Source organism: Arachis duranensis, chromosome 9, assembly GCF_000817695.3.
Source record: "Arachis duranensis cultivar V14167 chromosome 9, aradu.V14167.gnm2.J7QH, whole genome shotgun sequence".
Taxonomy (NCBI): Eukaryota; Viridiplantae; Streptophyta; class Magnoliopsida; order Fabales; family Fabaceae; genus Arachis; species Arachis duranensis.
Genome location: NC_029780.3, coordinates 27,211,179 through 27,218,402, shown reverse-complemented (window position 1 = coordinate 27,218,402; position 7,224 = coordinate 27,211,179).

The following is a 7,224-nucleotide window of genomic DNA, read 5'->3' as shown; positions in this document are numbered from 1 at the left end:
TGCAAAGGGGGAGAGGAGAAGAGGGAAAGGAGATGTGCTGGCGCTGCTAGGGCTCGCCGCTGCCGTCGCATGATCATCGGGAGACCACGCCGCTGAGTCGTCGCCACCGATTCGCCCACGAGCTGCCGTCGGGGAAGCGCCGATGGTTCTGCTTCGGCTTTTGCATCTGCTTCTTCTTCTGAATCTGCTTCTTCTTCTACTTCTTCTTCTGCTTCGGCTTCTACATCTGATTCTTCTTCTGTATCTGCTTCTTCTTTTTGCTTCTACTTCTGTTCCTTGCTTTGGCCTCTACTTTCTGCTTCTGCTTGAGTTTCTGCTTTTTCTACTTCTGTGACTGCTTCAGCTTCTACTTTTAATTTTGATTTTGATTTGTTGTTTTCTGATTTTATTGTTGTTGTGTGTTGATTTGGTTGTTAAATTTATTGAATTTGTGTTGAATTTGTTGAATTTCTGATTCCTTGATTTGTTGAATTTGTGTTGATTTCATTGATGTTATTTTTGGTGGTGGAGATAAAGGTGCTGGTGGTGGTGGAGGGCATTTTTGTTCGGAAAAGGTTAAAAGAACGATTTTAATACGAAAAAAAATGTTAAAGATGATTCTAAATCAAAAATTACGTTGGGACGATTACGATTCTAACCCTCGACGTTAAGGACCAAAGCAATACTTATCCCTTAATATTTTCATCATTTTTTTAAATCTTAATTTTTCTCAATCTTTTATGTACAAAAATAGTGCTATCTTTTTCTCTTATCAATTTAGTTTAAAGAAAAAGCTGGTTTCTTTTTTACTTATATGTATTCTCCATTTTTTTAAAACATATTTGTACTTATTAATAATGAATTGAAGAAGTTTTATAAATATTTTATTAATTTATTTTTTTAAATTACTTTATAAGGAATAATATTATTTTTTATTTTTATATTATTAATTATATAAAATATTGTATTTAAATTTTAAGTACATGAATATTTATTTTTAAATTAAACTAAAATAAATAAATTATATTACAAAAAAAATTATTTATTTTGTCTTTTATAATATCATTTGTTTAGCATATCGCGTTGATTATACGATTGAGATACGATTGAGATATAAGTCTGTATCTATTAATAGTTTGTAAAATATTAACATGTTAATTTTTTAAATGATTGATTATGTAAAGTGCCAAATTTGATATTTAAATACATACAAATTTGTTTATAACTAAATTAAAATAAATAAATTTAAAAGATTGATTAATTTAATATTATTTATTTAACATATGTCATATAAAAAATGCAACACTTATTAAAGGTAGAATGAAAAAGCTTTATGAATATTTTGTTAATTTTTTTAGTCTGTTTTACATTGAATAATATTATTTTTTATTAATTATTAAATTGACATCTAACATAAAAAAATGTGACAAAATAACAACTTTTATTAATTGATTTTTAAATAATATAATTACCCAATATTATTTCAACCTTCAGGATTATTTTTTTTATTTTTCTATTTAATGGGCCATGCAATATTAATTTTCTTATACATCTACTATTTTTTAAACTATTTTACTTCCTTAGAATTTTTAATTTATTTTATTGTATTTGTTTTTACCTTGCGAACTTTAGGATTTAAAATTTTTAAGTTTAAATGATTCCAACCATATGATCAAAAAGTGGTTTAAGAAAATAGGTTTGGATTCGGACAACTTATTAAGAATCATTATGATACGTGATCAGGCATTTTCATCATCTTAGAGCTAAGGGAAGGAATTATAATCTTGTCATCTTCAAGGATCTGAATACTAGAGGAATTGTGTCATACTAGTCTTGGACATCAAGAAGACTAAGAGTCCGTCTCAAAAACAGTGGTGCTGAAAGGACAACAATTCATAAGGCCCATTGGGTTAAGGCAGAACAACAAGAAACCCAATAAAGCTTTTCAAATTCAATGGGAGGCATAATTTTTATTAATTTTCGAATTTTTAGTCATTTATTTTTAATTTATTTGCTGTTAGAGTTTGTTGGAAGATTTGATTTACTTCTGATTTGCTTAGTAGTATTTTTAGGGATTTTAAATTTAAATCAAATCTGATCTAATCTAATAAGCTCAAATCTGATTTAAATTAGTTATCATATCTTTAGGATTTTAAAATTTAAATCAAATTTGATCTAATCCAATAAAATCAAATCTCATTTAAATTAGTTATCTTATCTTATCTTTTAGCTAGTTTGTTATGGGTCTATTTAAACACTTTTGGTGAGACAATTTACACAACTTTGATGAATAAAAATTTCCTTAGTGCTTTCTGCACGTGTTTTTAGTGTGATTAAGTGAGGTGAGTGATTTGCTTCGCTTGTTGCATGAAGAAGATTAAGTGATTCAATTTTCATCCTCTGATCTAGGTTGTCAAAGATAGGTTCGTTGAAGGACTAGTAGGGAAAACCCTTCTGGTGACCTAAGTTACTAAGAACAAGTTTCTTAGAGGTCTAGTAGAAAAATTCTTCCAGTGACCTATCTTGCTAATAACAGGTTTCTTAGAGGTCTAGTAGAAAAATTCCATTTATCTATCCTTTTATGTTTCTGCTGTATCTCTATATACCAATAAATTCCTCTTCTTGGTGCCATTCTTTTCTTATCAGTTACAGGTCATAGGTAAATTCTTATTCATCTGTTCCATGGGTCTTGTTTAGTCTCTTTGTTTTTTTTCTCTTTAATTTCTGCAAATTCACCTTAGAGTCCCAAAAAAAAAGAGTCGCAAACAATGATTGCATATTACGATAGTGATGATGAAGGAATCTCATATGTGAAAAAGGGTTCTCGATTGCAAATCTCTACATTCAAATGAAGGAATGATCCTGAAGCATATTTCAGATGGGAAAGAAAGGTAGAATCGATTTTTGTAAATTGCATCCTTTCAGAGAAAAGAAGGTTCAACTAGTACAAGCCAATTTTTTGATGCTCCCCGTATATGGTGGACTAAATTAGGAAGATCTAGAAGACGGTACGGAAAGAGCCCAATTTGCAGTTAGGAGAAGATGAAGAAAATCTAGAGGAGCCAGTTTGTGCCATCATCATACCACATGAGGAATCGAGTTGTGCGATCATCATACCACAATGAATTTTTTGGAAAATTTTGTAAGTTACAACAAGGTTCACAATCAGTGATGGAGTATCACAAGGAGTTTTTATATTTGATGGACATGGCTAATTCTTATGGACCAATTTTTGTTTGGATTACGTGACCATGGACGATTTGGTCAAATTGGCCATTGACATGGAACAGGTGGAACAAATGATAGATCGCCATAAGAAAAGGATTTTTTCTACGCCTATCTTTCATTCTTCTTCAAAGCCAGAGATGGAGGAATTTGGTGAGTATGCTGTAGAGGGTGATGTGTCTTTGGAAGATTCAAAAATACAGAATTTCTCAACTGGGTCCTTGGGATGTGAGCAATTTGAAAAATATAAGAGAAACGAACTGAGAAAGAGAGTGAGTGTTTGAGTGAAAAGAATCCATGTTTGATTGAAAGCGAGAGTTTTGAGAAAAAAGAGGAGAATAGTGAGCGAGAGGAGTCAATGAGCGAAAAAGAAACTGAGAGCAATAAACACACTTATGAGAGAGATCTAGAAAGTTCTAGCTTAGACAAGAGTGCATTAGTATCATTAAATTCCACGGAATCCTTAGTTTCTCATACACCTAACCATGAAATTCCTAATGTTTTTATATCAACTTTTCCAGGCTTTCTAGATTTATTGGTCAATTATGGAGGCATTAATATAGATAAAAAGGAAGATAGACAAATTGCACACTTTAGACAAGATGGTGACAGTATGGTTGGAAAGATTGAACATGCACACTTGAGAGACATACCCACAATTCAGTGGATAGAGCAGAGCCATCAAACTATGTTATTTGAACCCACAGTCTCTTTTTACTTCTTAACTAAATCATGTTCATTCACTTTCTATTTCTCTTCTTTACTTTCTTAACTGATTTTCAACTTCACTACTTCTTTATTCTTTTTTTGTTTGTCTCTTTGACTTTTACTTTGCAAACGGTTTCAGTTTCAGCATGAATAATCAACCTGTTCCAAGCATACGTTCACTAAGTCTATGCTGAACCAGTTTAACTTTTTATATAATACCTAACCCTAAACACAAATCAAATGCTAACTATATTGCTCCTAGATCGCTTTTCTAATCGACATTTATGTTTACCGTTAAAGCTTTACCTACAATTTCTTCGATTTCTATCTTTTCTTCAGCATTTTTTCTTTTATCTTCTCCTCAGTAACATATTCTTATCACTCCTTAAGTGTTTTATGAAGGTAATTATGAGATTTTGAGTTTAAAGTTGTCTTCCTAAACCTTTTAGGAAAAATTGCATTTTTTTATTATTTTATTATTTTAAATAAAATAATATTATTAATAAAATAATAATAATAATTAATATTTTATTATTAAATTATTTTTAGTAATATTTTATTATGAATTTTTAAAAATTATATTTTTAACCCAAAATTTCATTAAACTATATTTTGACCCCTTAACTTTTGATATTTATACTTTAACCTCTTAAACTTTAGCATTTATACTTTCCTCCCCAAAACATAAAAATATTTGTACTCTGACCCCTAATAAAATCAAAGAGCTGTTCTTGAGTGTTCTTGAGTATATTCAAAGTGCTCTTCGTGTTCTTCGTAAATTCTTCAAATTCTTTCTTCAAATCTGACCCGTTTTCCAATATTTTCGGTAACCAATTTTTACCATAATTCAAATTAAATTAGCAGCCACTAAAATCCCGTAATTTTCAGTTGATTCCAAAACTAATTCATCACCAATTTGAGGCCTAGAATTCATTTTTCCAACTGCACTCAAGAACATGTTTCATAGCTTGAATATCATCAAATTTCATCAAAATATCAACAAACTTTCACCAAGAATAACTCATATAAGCAATCAATTTCAAGCATAACGAAACCATACAACAATCACATAACTCAAACACAATTAATCAAGATTAATTTCACCAAATCCTACCTTGATTTGCTGCTCCTAATTCGGCTATCCTTCATAGTGTTCCTAGAGCACTTTTTTCTCCTAAATCACATCAACAACAACTTTAAATCCTTAAAACCTCAATTGATCGAAGCTTAATCAACATGTTAGGAAGGGATTCTTCACCTTAAACTTGTTAAAATGGAAGATTATTGGCTCACAAGTCAAGTTAAGCAAGAGATCTATGGAGAAACATAAAAAAACACAAGTTTAAGAAGGTTTCCTTGTAACCGAACCAAAGAGGAGGGATGAGTAGCCACCTACCCTGATTTTGATTCATGATAAGTGACATGAATTTGAAGAGGAAGAAGAGAGGATTACTTTAATCGGTTTGGAATTTTAATTTAAGTTTTGGTTTGGAAGAAATCAAGATTTGAAGTTCTTTGTGTTCAAAGTTTTTCCTCTTTTCTTTCTCTCTTATTTTTGGGAATTCAAGGTGAAAATGAGTATCTTGGAGTGTCTTGGGGGTGACCGAAAAACGTGCTTGATTATGATTGGCTAGTTAGGGAAGTGGTTGAAAAACATCTCAGGTGTATAATTACTAAAACTAGATGTATTAGAGGATACACTTAACAACATATCTAGATGTTAATATCTGAGCTACTAGTATAGATGACACTAGTAACATAATTAACATGAGAATAGAAGATATATGATGAGGCATTAGTATTGCTAAAGTCATCAGAGAGTGCTAGTGTTAACCTACACTAGTAGACTGTAAGCTTGGTTAAACTTATCTCCTATTTTTAAGTAAAACAGATCAAATAATATTATAATATTTCTCAAGCATCTCTAATATTAATATAATAATAATATTATTATTATTATTTTTCTTCTCTCACGAATCAAGTCCAGCTCGTCAAATTGAGACAAACTACGGAAACCAGAATCTAAAATTTCTAACCAAAGCGGCTAAAAAACTAAGTTCTTCGCGACTGTGTCGTCTAGCTTATCTCAGTGGAGGTGCTAGCTTAGTGATGACATAATGATGATATAGATTGAGGTGCTTGATGATATAGCAGAGGTGCTTCCTTTACTGAATTTTTGAGAAACTCCGTTTCTTTAGAAAAGTCTCGTATCTCCGAAAACTAGGTTGTTAGATTCTACCCTTCTAAAAAAAGTTTTGTCCTCAAAATTTTAGTTGTCTGTGGATAAGCCACTCTCATCCCATCTTGTAGCTCCCAAAAATCTGTGCCTTAGAGTTGAATATTTACTATCTATAAAACTACCACGAACTGGTTTAGACATGGATGGAAAATACAGGTGATATAACCCACATATACAACAGGAGAATTAGTTAGTCTAACTTAGAAAGATCTAATCCTAACTTACACGCAACAGTTAACAAAATAAAAGAAGGCAGTGCATCCCAATCATACAATACGGTTGGAAGTTAAATCCTAACATAGTACTAACCTTGGGTCAAGGAGTCGAAAAGCGTAACATTAGCAGTAGTCATGGCAACGGCTTGTTCTTGTTGTTGTAGTCTAGACGAGTCTGGAGCAATCCTCCTTGAACAGTTCTTAGCAATATTCGTAGGTGTACCGCAAAAATAGCAGATGTTTATTACAATCCGGCAGGGCCGGTTACCATGATTCTTTCCACATTGATTACAAATAAGGCTTATCTGTGCTGGCTCTGGTCGCTTGCCCATGTCCTGAATTAGTCTACTATTTTCACCATTAGGAAGAGTAGGAAAATTCCCAACTTGTAGATTCCTATGCAGAGGTACTCCAATCGTCTTAAAATTCCTTTCTTGTGGAGCCATATACTGATTAAATTCCTTTGGTGGAAATTCTCAGCAACTTATTCTTACTGTTGCTACCTTCTTAGCACAGTCTTCCACTAATTTGCTCTTGTTAACCAACTCTGTAAAGTTACGTATTTTCTGTGGAACTATCAAACTCATCAGATCATCACAAAGGCCTCATTCAAACTTTAAGCACTTCTATTCTTCAAAGTTGTAAAACCCGGTTAATTAACGGCTAATTAACCCATAAATGAGAATTTATTCTAGAAAGCCCAAAATGTGATTTTTGTGGCTAAATATGGTAGAGGAGATTGAGACGAGAATTTTGGTACCAATTTTATAGAATTCGGACCAAGATTGGACCGAACGGGCCAAACCGGGCCAACCGGACCCAAAGTGGGCCCTTGACCCAAAATAACTAAACCAAAAC